The sequence below is a fragment of the Capsicum annuum genome, chromosome 8, assembly GCF_002878395.1.
Source record: "Capsicum annuum cultivar UCD-10X-F1 chromosome 8, UCD10Xv1.1, whole genome shotgun sequence".
Taxonomy (NCBI): domain Eukaryota; kingdom Viridiplantae; phylum Streptophyta; class Magnoliopsida; order Solanales; family Solanaceae; genus Capsicum; species Capsicum annuum.
This window is the reverse complement of record NC_061118.1, coordinates 63435182-63449058: the sequence shown is the minus strand read 5'-3', so window position 1 is coordinate 63449058 and position 13877 is coordinate 63435182. Positions and strand designations below refer to the sequence as shown.

The 13877-nt window shown below is 37.3% G+C and overlaps 2 non-coding genes across 2 annotated transcripts; both read right to left on the bottom strand.

Moving 5' to 3' along the window:
• Positions 1 to 227: 227 nt before the first annotated feature.
• LOC124886819 lies at positions 228 to 332 on the bottom strand. The gene has a single exon (XR_007044226.1). It is a non-coding gene; the product is annotated as a small nucleolar RNA R71 (small nucleolar RNA).
• Positions 333 to 3209: 2877 nt separating this feature from the next.
• LOC124886944 lies at positions 3210 to 3316 on the bottom strand. Its single transcript, XR_007044340.1, has one exon. It is a non-coding gene; the product is annotated as a small nucleolar RNA R71 (small nucleolar RNA).
• Between the last annotated feature and the right edge of the window lie 10561 nt (positions 3317 to 13877).

Below are 13877 nucleotides of genomic sequence, written 5' to 3'. Positions count from 1 at the left end.
TTTCACACGAAGATCCGCAGCAGCACATACAGACCTTCTTGGAAATAAGCGATACTTACATTCTTGAAGGGGTAAGTTTTGATTATATCAGATTGACACTCTTTCCTTTCTCTCTAATGAGGGAAGCAAAAAGGTAGGTACGTGTTGAACCACAACTCTCCATTACTTCATGGGAAGATTTAGCTCAGAAGTTTCTTATTTGATTCTTTCCATCCAGGAAGACTGCACGCTTGAGGAGTGAGATCTTGAGTTTCAGAAGATAAAAGGAGAGAATATCTACCAAGCTTGGAGAGATTTAAGGGTATGCTCAAAAATTGCCCTCACCATCATCACTCTAATGATGTTCTTGTTCATACTTTCATTAATGGATTGGAGCCACACACGAAGATTCTCTTGCATTCAATAGTAGGTGGACAGGATCTTGAGTGAATCGGATTTCACAAGGGAATCCTGACTAGCATGCTGATTCAAGAAGTACTCCTAGGATGGTTGCAGGGGTATTGGAGGTAGACCAATTCACTGCATTACAAGCATAAATTGTATCCATACAAAATCATATAATTACTCAGCTTAATAACATAAAGTTGGGCGTTACACAAACAGCACCCACAGCTAATGCAATCCAAACGACGAATTCTTGGTGTGAGGTTTGTGAAAGTGGTGAACATGTAGCAGACACTTATATGGCCTATTTGAATTCTGTCAACTACGTGGGAAATGAAAATCGTCAGGGTCAAAAAAATTTTGGGAACACATATAATCCCAATTGGAGAAACCATCCCAATTTCTCATGGGGTGGAAATTAGGCGCAGAATGCAAACCAGTTCAAGGGACCAGTGCAACCAAATCAACAACTATCTTAGAATAATCAGGTAACTGCTCAAGCTAGCAATAAGAATAAGGCAGTGTGGCATCGTACTCCCTGCTCAGTAAAATGTCACTAACCTCATCACATCATTATCAGTATCATCATCTTTGCCAAATTCATCACCTAAATCACCATTATATAATTGCTCCTCATACACATACTCATCATCGGAATAACCTATGCGCCTCTCCTCATCCGGGGGGACGTCATCATCCAATGGCTCATCAAAATCTGAGCCAATTTGCAGCATAGTCCGAGCATGAGGTCCTAGTGGGTAGTCCAACTCAACCGTATGAATATCCTATTGGGTGGCTGGACGCCCCCAGTCTTCAGCTGCAACAAAGTTAGCCTATACATACGCACTATGATCTCATCATTTCGAGCTTGACGCTCGGGCATAGTCAAATTCATACCATGAGGAGCTGGTCCCTTGGAGTAATTAATATCTAATGTCCTATCACTAATAGGTGGTATATAATCCACCTCCTTCTCGGGCACTTCTTGTTACCTCAAAAATCTAGTCAGCAACCCACCGAACCCATATCTATGACCCCTAAAAAATTAGGCCTTCCTCATCACAGAAAAAATAATAGCACCCACATTCACATCTATATCTTCATGCATCAAAGCATAGATAATACATACCCTATCACGAGTCACTTTTGTCAAATGCATACCATGAACAAGACAGGTATAAATGATATTCTGGCCCATAAATGAGCCTCTTTATTCAAATGAGCAAATGGGAGTGACACATGTGTACCACCTTCTTTGAGGCAAATCCATCTCACCGTCGAACAAGTGCCGTAAAGAAGATGATGGATGTGCTGATATGGTGGCTCAATAATCATTCTCTTCAGTGGCTCCAAATCTACAAAGGGTGTACCTAGTATCTCATTAATAGTATTAGCAGTAAAAATGATCACATGACCACGTACCTAAACCTTAGAATCTTTTGGGTTCCAATTCGTGTAAATCTCCCTCACTAGGCTTCAGTTGCATTTACCTGACTGCTCAAAGAGAAAATTCATATGTTGCACCTCAATCCTCCGCACCATGGATGGATATTCTTTCATCAAGCTTGCCCTATTAATGAATTGATCGGCTGAATATTTTGACTCTTTGTGCTGAGAATACCATTTTCTCCCTGTTTTAACCATAACTTTAGATTCAAACCTCCTTTTGCCCCTAGGAACATGTAGGGCTGCTCTACGAACATGCTTTGGTTCAATTGCAAGAAGATTACTTTATGAATCTAGAAAAATTATTGTATCTCTGCGGGAGTGGTAACTGCAATATTTAATAGATAAAATATTTGAGGTCAGGAGACCAAAATCATAGCCTAAACCTTGAGAACCAACAACCCGATAACCAATTAGACTACTATAAGAATAGATATTTGTATAATAGTTTGAAAAGCCTCAACCTTGGAATTCTTATCATTATTATTTACAACCGTTGCTTGATATGCTCTAGTGATAAACTTTTATTTCTTGTTTAATAATTTACATTTTTTTCTCAATTTCAAAATCATCTTGATACTTTACAACACTTAATACTCAGTGTCTAAAACTAAAAGTTGGTTAAATTTCTAACTGCGTAGTCCTCGTGTGAATGATATCTAATTGTCTAAATCACTGTATTACTTGTACGATCATGTGAACTTGCATGTGCGTCTGAGTCACAACAAGTTTTTGGCGTCATTGCCGGGGTCTAATCTAATTAGTAAATTGCTAAAATTTTTATTTTTGATATTAAGTTTAAGTGTTAACAACTTGATCTTAGTGGCTGAATTTTTGCAGGTTTAGTTGAAGAAAAGACTGGTGAGAGATAAAGAATTGGTAGAGCCTTTTGTAGAACCAGAAACAATCTTTCAACAAAGACGAAGAATGGCTGAACAAAGAAATGAGCCAGTCGATCCAAATGCCGAAAATGTCCCACCTCTTGTTATTACAGTTATTCCTGCTCAACCAGCTGCTAGACCTATTCGTGAAGTGGAAATCCCACTCACAAACCATATGACGAACATTATTTGCAAGCCCAAAGTAGGTGGTCAATTTGAATTGAAGCAGAATATAGTGCAATTACTGAATTCAATGGGGCTATTCCATGGCCTTTCACACGAAGATTTACAACAGCACATACAGACTTTCTTGGAAATTAGCGATACTTACATTCCTGAAGGGGTGAGTTCTGATTATGTCAGATTGACACTCTTCTCTTTCTCTCTAATAGGGGAAGGAAAAAGGTGGTTACATGTTAACCACCACTCTCCATCACTTCATGGGAAGATCTATCTCAAAAGTTTCTTATTCGATTCTTTCTATTAGGGAAGACTGCATGCTTGAAGAGTGAGATCTTGAGTTTTAGACAGAAAGAATGAGAGAATCTCTACCAAGCTTGGGAGAGATTTAAGGGTATGCTCAAAAATTGACCTCACCATCATCATTTCAATGATGTTCTTGTTCATACTTTTGTTGAGGGATTGGAGCCACACATGAAGATTCTCTTGGATTCAACAGCAGGTGGACAGGCTCTTGAGAAGATATATGAAAAATTATGCACACTGCAGAATCGAATTTAACAAAGGAATCTTGACTGGCATGCTGATTCAAGGAGTACTCCTAGGAAGGTTGTAGGGGTATTGGAGGTAGACCAGTTCACTGCATTATAAGCACAGATTGCAGCCATGCAAAATCATATGATTACTCAGCTTAATAACCTAAAGCTGGGAGTTACATGATCTTGTGTGTATTTATACGCCTAAGCATCATATCTTACCTATATTTTAGCTAAGTTTGGAGAACAAAGTGTCTAGTTTCTTATATTTTTACTCTACTTCTATGTAATTGAGCTAACCAATGTGATTCGCATGATTTTAGGTATTAATGAGGTAGATGGAGACATAATGGGACTATGGAATGCAGATGGCATATGACACAAGAGGAAAATAGCTTGTTGGACCAAATGTGGCACCTAGAAACTATGTTCAAGACTAATTTGTCATTTATAATTAGTTCAGGGACTTATAAGGCAAATATGAGAGAAAAGATTATTAAAAAGGCTTGATGCAGAATTGTTTTTTATGCCATAAACCAAATGTTCAGGAGAACCATTATTACCCTTCAATCTTGAACCTAATCTCATTGAAAGAATAGCTAACCAACAAAAAACTGAAAGATTAGCCGCTTTGGCTAATGCATAATTAAATCAATAGAATTTAGATAACCCAGGTCGGGTACCTAATCCATTTGAAGAGCACCTAGGAGATGATGATTTAATTGACCCAGCTAATAGAAGGCATGCAACAGGGGTAGTTGTACCTGTAAATCGAAATTGTCCATTCAGAAAAAGACTAGACTGCCAAGCTGTGTAGTTTGATATTGACAATGATGATGATGATTTAAATGGAACCAGATCAACAGGGGTAATCATTCTACCACCACTAGCTCCTGGGGTGAAATTCAACATCACCAATACTAATCCAGCTACTGAATCTGAAAGGACTCTTTAGTGGATTACCTGGTGATGATCCAAATCTATATTTGGTGAATTTCATCAGTATTTGTAAGTCATTTGATAATCCTGGAGTGGGACAAATTCTATTAGTTTAAGATTGTTCCCACTGTCTCTGTCTAGAGAGGCAACTATGTGGTTGAATAAGTTAATTCCTGATTCTATAACAAATTGGAGGCAATTAAAAAGAGCTTTCCTAGAAGGTTCTTTCCGCCCTCCAGAATGTTACAATTGAGGGATGACATCAGAAACTTTAGGCAATTGGCTAATGAAGCTTGGCATGAGACTTGGGCGAGGTTTAAAAAGAACTTGACTCAATGCCCAAGCCATAAGATAACTGGTGAACACTTGATGGAAATATTCTACAGAGCTTTGAACTCACTTACAAAGCCAATAGTGGATAATGTTGCAGGAAGAGCTTTAATAGAGCTCACCTTTACTGAGGTTACTAACATGTTAGAAAGAATGACTAAGACAAGTAGAGCTTGTCATACTAGAGATTCTGTGGTAGCAAATAATACTGGGTCTAGTATAATATTAGCAGAGCCGCGTAGGAGAGAAGAGAAGCGTGATCAGGATATGGCTCACATGAAAACCCAGATGGATCTGTTCATGAAATATTTTCTATCAGGAAATGTAGAAAAGGTAAAAGCTGTGGGGTCTCACCGTAAGGGTGTTGAATTAAACACTGAGGAAGAGGCTAACTATTTGCAAAACCAGGGGGTTTTCGAACCAATGGTCAAGGAAACCAAGGTTGGAACCATCAAGGATATTGGAAGAATAAAAGTGATAGGAGTAAAATATCCATGGAGGACATGATGGAGAAACTATTAAAAGGAGTTGAGGCGACAAATTCTGGGGTGACTACTATGAAGAGTGACATATCTTTCATGAGTCAACTAGTAAATTCCCACTCAACTGCTATTAAATAATTGGAGCAGCAGATGAGCCAATTATCCAAAGTATTCAACCAAAGATATAATAGGACTCTACCAAGTGATACAGTTCAGAATCCAAGGACTGATGGATCATGTATAGCCATTACCACTAGGAGCGGTAAGATGTTATCTAGTCCAGGATTAGGAGTATTCTCTTATACTGATGCTGTTGAAATATATTGGGAGATGGTTGATGAATATTTAGTGGTTTTTGTGGAGTTGGGATGTTCAAAAATAAGAGTGCGGAAGTGGAATAACCGCCTAAGCCAAAGCATGTTAGTGATGTGGAGCAAAGCATAAGAAAGGAGGTAAAAGTTGCTCCAGTTGAAATCCGAAGGCCACCACCCCCATTTCCACAATGTTTAAAGAAGAAAAAATATGAAGGCAAGTTTAACAAATTCATGGCTATGTTGAAGCAATTAACAGTGAACGTGCCTTTAGTTGAAGCACTGGAATATATGCCCGACTATGCTAAGTTTATGAAAGATCTTGTGATAAAGAAAAGAGCGGTAATCTATGAATCAATGGATAATCTTCATCATTATAGTGCTATTTCTACAAGGTCACTGGTGCAGAAGAAGGCAGACCTAGGAGTATTCACCATCCCTTGTATGATTGGGTCTTTGGATTTTGCTAAGGCCTTATGCGATCTGGGAGCTAGTATCAATCTGATGCCACTATCTATTTATAAGAAGTTGGGTTTGGGAGACCCTACACCCTCAAATATCTGACTTAAAATTGGTGAAAAGTTCGATTGGGATTCTACATGATGTACTTGTAAAGGTGGCCAATTTTATATTTCCTGTCAACTTTATAATTCTTGATTAAGAAGTGGACTTTGAAGTACCCATAATTTTGGGAAGGCTATTCTTAGAAATTGGGAGAGTGTTAGTTGATCTGGAGTTGAATGAGTTAAAATTTAGTCTCAATGGGAAAAAGGTTAGTTTTGAAGTATGTAAATCTATGAAATAACAAAAGGAGATGAGTGCCTTTTCAATTGTCGATGTATTCTATGAAGATGAGCGAGGTGTACCAATTAAGGATAGGTCTGTTGTGGAGACCATAGATGATGTAGTTAAACTTGCAAGCAAGGATGTGAGTGACTTTAAAGTGGCTGGAATAGGAATAAAGCATTTCCTTGATCCAACAAATAAGGTACAAATGGTATCATCGATGTATCTTGATGAAGTCTGAGTAGTCAAGATAATTGAGTCATGCCGTGATGTTAAATTAGGCACTGCATGGGAGACAACCTATAATTTTTATTTTATTTTATCATGTTAAATAATAATAAAAAAATAAGAGTCAAGCCACGACCAAAACTACAACGCTTGGTGGGAGGCAACCCATCCTTCTAATCATTGTTAGTTGTTTTTTATAAAGTGTAGGTGCATAAAGTACTAAGGAGGTGATTGGTACCAAATTTGTTTTAAATTTGAGCCATATCAATGGTGGTAAGTTAGGAGTAACAGTGACATTTCAGGTAAGTTAGAGTGGTCAAATGTTAAGACTCGAGTCATGATTCGTGTTAGAGTTGTGACCCAAATTACGTTAATTCGCTCCTAAAGTTTTGTGGTGCAACTTTACTTTGTGATTTTCAAGGAGGTCTGTGGTGGTAGCATAGAGATCAGGCCGATAAGCCCGATCTTAAAGCCCACCACTGACCTCGATGAGGGTGCAGGGGTGAAGCCCCCGCGGTACGAACCTTTCTCAATGCTTTATATGAATAATGGGGTGCATGGCGTCTAAGTTTAAGTGTACTACAGGGTCTGTGGTGCCCAAGTTTACATAGGCCATGGCAAAGGCGTCGTTTAAGATCACCCTCATGTATGTTATACCTTATGTGGCGCACACCTTAACTTTGCGATGGCTTGTGTATCGCACACCCAACCGCACACCTTCACTATTTGACTTATGCGACTACTTATGCAACGCCTAACCTAATTTGTGTGATACCTTATACGGCGCACAATTACCCTTGTGCGATAACATATGCGACGCAAACCGTAACGCACATGCTCATTGTTTCACTTATGCGATGACCTATACGATGCACACTTAAACATTTGCCTTCCTTTGAGAGTCGCATACCCTTCCCAATTTATCGTAGTACCCAACTTTTAATTGGGTCAATTCGATCCAAATTTCACTCTTTAATAGAATCCACACCATGAATGCCCAAAGTCATCCTTATTTCATCCCTAAGCTGTACAAGATTGCTCTCTCATAATTCTATTTTTCCTTCAAGATTACTCTTTGCTTAACAATCTTAAGAATTTTCCCCTTCCTTTTTCAATCTTCCATCTTCAAGGTAAGATTTACTTTCTTAACCCTTAGTTATTATGACCTTTTGTTATAGTTAATTGTTTTCTTGAGGATTATGAATCAAATTCTTGACATGCCTATGTCAAAGAGGGATTTTGAACATCTTGGGAAGATAAGCACCATTGTTGAAGTACTTGAGCTTGTACATGTGAGTGACTTGTTCACAACCAACATGGTAGTTATGTAACCAGTAGTTTCCATCTTACTGTGTTGAACATAATGTTGAGAAAATAGTGTAAAAGTGATGGTGTTCTGTATATCTTTATATGGTTGAAGTTGTACGGCATGATTTTGTTCAAAAAGTGCTTCAATCAAATAGAATTAGAGGAATTTAAGTGAATTAATTATATTGTGACTAATGTTGGTGTACCATATCAAAGTGTATGTCGGCGAAGTCTGAGTACTCGATAATAACACTTAATCGGTTCATACTCACAAATTAAGTGTGGGGTGGTGAATTCACCATCTTCATCTTAATTGTAGTTAGTTTTATTATGTGTGGCTAACATGTGTGATGTGATGAATACAGGAAAAATGGCTCCAATGATGATCTCCATGCAGGTGGCATGACTCCTAATGTGGATGAGGAGTACTACTAACCGAGTTCTTTATCTTGTTATGTGCACTGGGGACAATGTTTAGCTTGAGTATGGGGTGGCTGGTTACTTTACTACTTGTTTTGTAAGAAAATAGGACCTTCTCCTTAGTATACTTCTGGATAAGATTAGTTATTTTGTTTATTTTGTTAGTTACTTAGTCATAATTAGGTGTTTTTCTCGATGATGGATGGATGATGACCGTCTTAAGAGAGAATTGTTCATTTAATTGCATGTAACTATTCTTGTGGATCATATGACATTATAACATAAGTATGTGATGGATCGTTATGTTTGAAACACCAAGGCTCTAGTTGTGACTATTGTTGTGATTGTTGATTTTATTTGAATTCATGTAATTATTGGGTTGAGAATCTATAATGCTCCTAATTGAGTTGATCATGTGCCATAAGTGTGTAAGACTGTTGTATATTCGTTATTACAATTGATGATAAAACTTGCCTGGTGTGTATGCAAAGTGAAATAAAGATTGTGAGTTTAGGAGATGATTTAGGCATTTCTTTGACAGTCATTGTTCATACCTTCTTTTGACCTACCTTTGTACATTATCTTAGCTAGCCCTATTGAGCCTTTAGCTTATTCTTTGTTAGCCTCATTTGTAGCCTAATCCGTTCTTTAATAGATCGTAATTTGATCCAAAAGCTCCGAAGCACTTTAATGTAAAATCAATTTGAGTTAGGATTTTGACAATAAGAGGAAAAAGGTGAAATTGATGCCCCAAAGTTTAGTTATTAGCGTGTGCAATTGATGTGGTTAGGACTAGAAAAAATTGTTGAAAATGTTCCAAATTTTATCCCGGACATGTTAAAATGAACCTGTTTTAGCCCTGGTCCTTCTTGGACACTGTGCACCTCAACTAAGGCAAATTGCTTAAGTTGAGAGTGGCTATCATAGGAGTGCATAATGTGAAATGGGTGCAAAAAAAAATATTTGAAAGGGTTGCATACTCCACCATAGTGTTGTTAATTGAGTTTAATGGGATGGGGTGAAAACAAAAGATATGGATAGATGAAAGTGGTGTAAATTGGTTGTTAGAAATTGGTATTAGTTGCATAATGTAGTGTATTAAAGCGCTTAGGGAAGATAGTCACTATTTCTGGTAAAATAGTTCCTACCCATCTTTTAGCCTGCATTACAACTCATAAAAGACCTATTTGATCCTAATCTTAGCATTCTAATATTAGTGGAGCATTACACTAAGGGCATGCATATGGTCATCAGTTGTAATTTGATAATTCTTTGTGAGAGCGAGTGCAACTTGATTCTTATACCCATATTGTTAGAAATTGCATGATAGTGAGTGATTATGGGTAACTTTCTTGTTGTGAGGGCGCATGGTTGATAAAGGTTGTGTAATTTATATGATTTATTTGCTTAAACGGTATGCATGAATTTGCCAACTTAATGAGTCTATTCTTGAGGGTAGGTTGTCTCTAGTAATGATTCATGAATCTACTTCTTGTTCATAATTGTTGTGTGAGCCTATTTGAGCATCTTATTTTCCTTTGTGGGTGCTAAGACTTGTGTAGTATGCATAAATGGATATGTTGTTTGAGGACAAACACAGCTTTAAGTATGGGGTGGTGATCTTGGGTGTATTTATATGCCTAAGCACCATAGCTTACCCATATTTTAGCTAAGTTTAGAGAACAAAGAGCCTAGTTTCTTATATTTTTACTCTACTTCTATGTAATTGAGCTAACCAATGTGATTATCATGATTTTAGGTATTAATAAGGTAGATGGAGACATAATGGGACTATGAAATGCGGATGGCATATGACACAAGAGAAAAGTAGCTTGTTGGACCAAATATGGTGTCTAGAAACTATGTCCAAGACTAATTTATCATTTATAATTAGTTCAGGGACTTAGAAGGCAAAGATGAGAGAAAAGATTATTAAAAAGACTTGATGCTGAATTTTTATCATTATTCATTATTTTGTATTATTTTGAGAGAGGAGAGTGATGGCTTGGCACCAAGGGAGAAACGCTACTTTATCTTCTCCACCAAGATTTTGTTTAATTTTTAGTATGATGAATATTTCTCTTGTGATTCCCGTTTTATTCATGAGTAGCTAAGTTTATTAGTTAGGGTTATGGAAGCCTTGTAGCATACAATCTATTACTTTGGGTTTTAAATTCATTATGCATTGATTTTTTTGCATCATACTCTCTTCGTTTATCTTGAATTCTCGTGGTTGCAAACATAGAAGATGTTCGAGAGAAAGGTTATTGTTCGGAAAAGAGAGTAGTGACAAGAAAATAGGATTTCCAACCCCTATTTCATATGTTAATTCCTTAACAGGATTAACTACTAGGAGATTTCATATTGTTTCTGTAAACACTTTTGAATCGAGAGAACTAAAGTGAATTAGTCCTTGATGGTTGAGAAACACTAGGATTATGTTATTAAATACAATATGTTTATCTGTAAGTATGATACATGTATGAATTCGTAAAGCCCATAGTTAGAAAGTATTGAAAACTACAAGGTGGACATAACCCTAGCTTGCTATTTCTCTGCATTTGAATACCACTACACACATCTCATCTTGTCAAACTGAAACCATTAATTTGGGAACTGAATCAAATTCCCCTTTTTGTTTTATAGAAACGAATGATTAAAAGTCAACTAATCTGCATATAACTTAATTAGCACAATATTCCCTGTGGGATTCGACCCCAACCTAGTTGGGTTATATATTTGACAACGACCATTTATGCTCTTGTAATAGAGGTGTTATTTGGGCGCATCATTACCAAACAACAGCCATAGCTAATGCAGTCCAAATGACAAATTCTTGGTGTGAGGTTTTTGGAAATGGTGAGCATATGGGAAATGCAAATGGTTAGGGTCAACAGAATTTTGGGAACACACATAATCCCTATTAGAGGAACTATCCCAATTTCTCATGTGGTGAAAATCAGGCGCAGAATGTAAACCAGTTCAAGGGACCAGTGAACCCAAATCAATAGCCAGCTCAGAATAATCAGGTAACTACTCAAGCTAACAATATGGAGTTAATGAAGCAGTTTATGGCTCAACAAGCACAGTTTGCAGCAGAAATAAAGGCTCAATAGGTACAGTTTGCAGCGGCGTTGAAGAGTCAACAATTTCTTACTAGAAATCTAGAGTTACAACTAGGTCAAATTGCAGTAGCACAGAATATAAAACCTCAAAGAGCATTACCAGCGATACAGAGGTAAATCCTAAGTAAGTGAATGCGGTTACAATAAGGAGTGGGCTGCAAACCAAGGAGACAGTTCAGGAGCAGGTGAGTCCTACAGTCACTGATGATAATTCTAAAGATAATGCAGAGAAAGAAGTTAAGGACAAAACGGCAAGTGATGAAATTCATATGGAGAAGAAAACTCTCCCCTTTCCCTTTCCTCAAAGGGCAAGGAAGCATTAAGAGAAGGCTAGTTATAAGAAGTTCTTAGATTTTCTTAAGCAAGTTCATATTAATCTGTATCTTATTGATATTCTGTAGAATGTGCCAAAATATGCAAAATATTTTAAGGATATAATTGCAATTAAAAGTCGGTTGACCGAATATGCTATAGTTTCATTTACTGAGGAGTGCATATCCAAGATACAAAACAAATTACCTATGAAGCTAAAGGATCTAGGTAGATTCACTTTTCAGATTACCATTGGACAAAAGATTAGTGCTCATGGATTGTGTGATTTGGGGGCTAGCATCAATCTTATGCCCACATCATGGTACCGGAAGATGGGTCTTGGGAGTCCCAAACCCACTACTATTGTTTTGCAGTTGGCAGATAGGTCCCTTGTTAGGCCTGATGGTATTATCACAGATATCTTGGTGCAAGTGGGATCCTTAATCTTTCTGGTGAATTTTGTAATTCTTGACTTTGAAGCTGATCCTATTGTTCCATTTATTTTGGGATGACCTTTCTCAGCAATGAGACAATTATTAATTGATGTAGCAGAAGGGAAAATGACAATGAAAGCATACAATAAAGTGAAGGTTTTTTATGTGTACAAAGCGCTGAAATTTCCAGCTATATATGAAGAGTTGTCAGCTATATCTGTTATTGATCTCGAGTTTGATCAGAGGTTTCTATTGTCAGCTGATTCTTTAAAAAGAGCTTTGGTAGGTCGTGATCTTTATAGGGATGTGAAAGTATTGGCGTTAGTCCAAGTCATGAATTCGGCGCTCATTGAAATAAGGAAATTGCCTTTTGAGCCATTAAATAGACCAATTGAGCCATCCACCAAAGCTTCAATTGATGAAGATCCAAAATTGGAGCTTAAGGTTCTTCCTCCTTACTTTAAATATGTTTACCTTGGTGATAATGATACCTTGCCTATTATTTTGTCTGAAGGATTATCTGATATACAGGTACAGGAAGCAATGACAGTGTTAAAAAGAAGGAAGAAGGAGATTGGGTGTCAAATGTCTGACATTACAGGAATAAATCCAGCTTTTTGTATGCATAAAATACATATGGAGGAAGGGTTTAAGCCACAAGTGCAGCAACAATATAGGTTGAATCCAGTAATGAAAGACGTGGTGAGGAAAGAGGTCATTAAGTAGATCGATAAAGGGATTGTATATCCAATTTTAGAGAATAAGTGGGTGAGCCCAATACATTGTGTCCCAAAGAAAGGTGGGATGACCGTGGTTAATAATGATTAAAATAAACTAATCCCCACTCGTATGGAGACTGGATGGAGAATTTGTATCGACTATTGGATACTAAATGAAGCTATAAGGAAGGATCACTATCCTATTTCCTTAATTGATCAGATGTTGGATAGGTTGGCAGGGCAGGAGTATTACTATTTTCTTAATGGTTACTCAGGCTATAATTAAATCATCATTGCTCCTGAGGATCAAGAGAAGACAACTTTTACTTGCCCATATGGTACCTATGCCTTCAGACATATGCCCTTCGGCCTCGGCAATGTGCCTGTGATGTTTCAGATATGTATGATGGCAATCTTCTATGACATGGTAGAAGAATTTATTGATGTATTCATGGATGATTTTTCTGTGTATGGTGATTCTTTTGATAAATGCTTGCATAATTTAGATCGATTCCTAGCTCGATGTGAAGAGACAAATTTGGTGCTGAACTGGGAGAAGTTTCACTTTTTGGTAAAGGAAGGAATTATCCTTGGCCATAAAGTGTCATGTAGAGGGCTTGAGGTAGATCATGCAAAAATTGAAGTGACTGAAAAATTGCCATATCTAGTTATAGTGAAAGAAGTGTGAAGCTTCTTGGGGAATGCAAGTTGCTACAGGTGTTTTATTTAAGATTTCTCAAAAATTGCAAGCCAAATGTGCAAACTTTTAGAAAAAGAGGCCAGGTTTGATTTTGGGGCAGATTGTAAGGAAGCATTTGAGAAGCTGAAAAAGAAGCTGATTGAAGTTCTTATTCGGAGCTCTCCAGATTGAGAGTTGCCGCTTGAATTGATGTGAGAAGCTAGTGACATGGTTGTAGGATCTATTGTGGGGCAAAGAATATATAAGGTATTTCACTCTATTTACTATGCCAATAAAGTCTTGAACGATGCCCAAATTAATTATACAATTACTGAAAAAAAGATGTTAGCGATGGTATATGCATTTGATAAATTCAA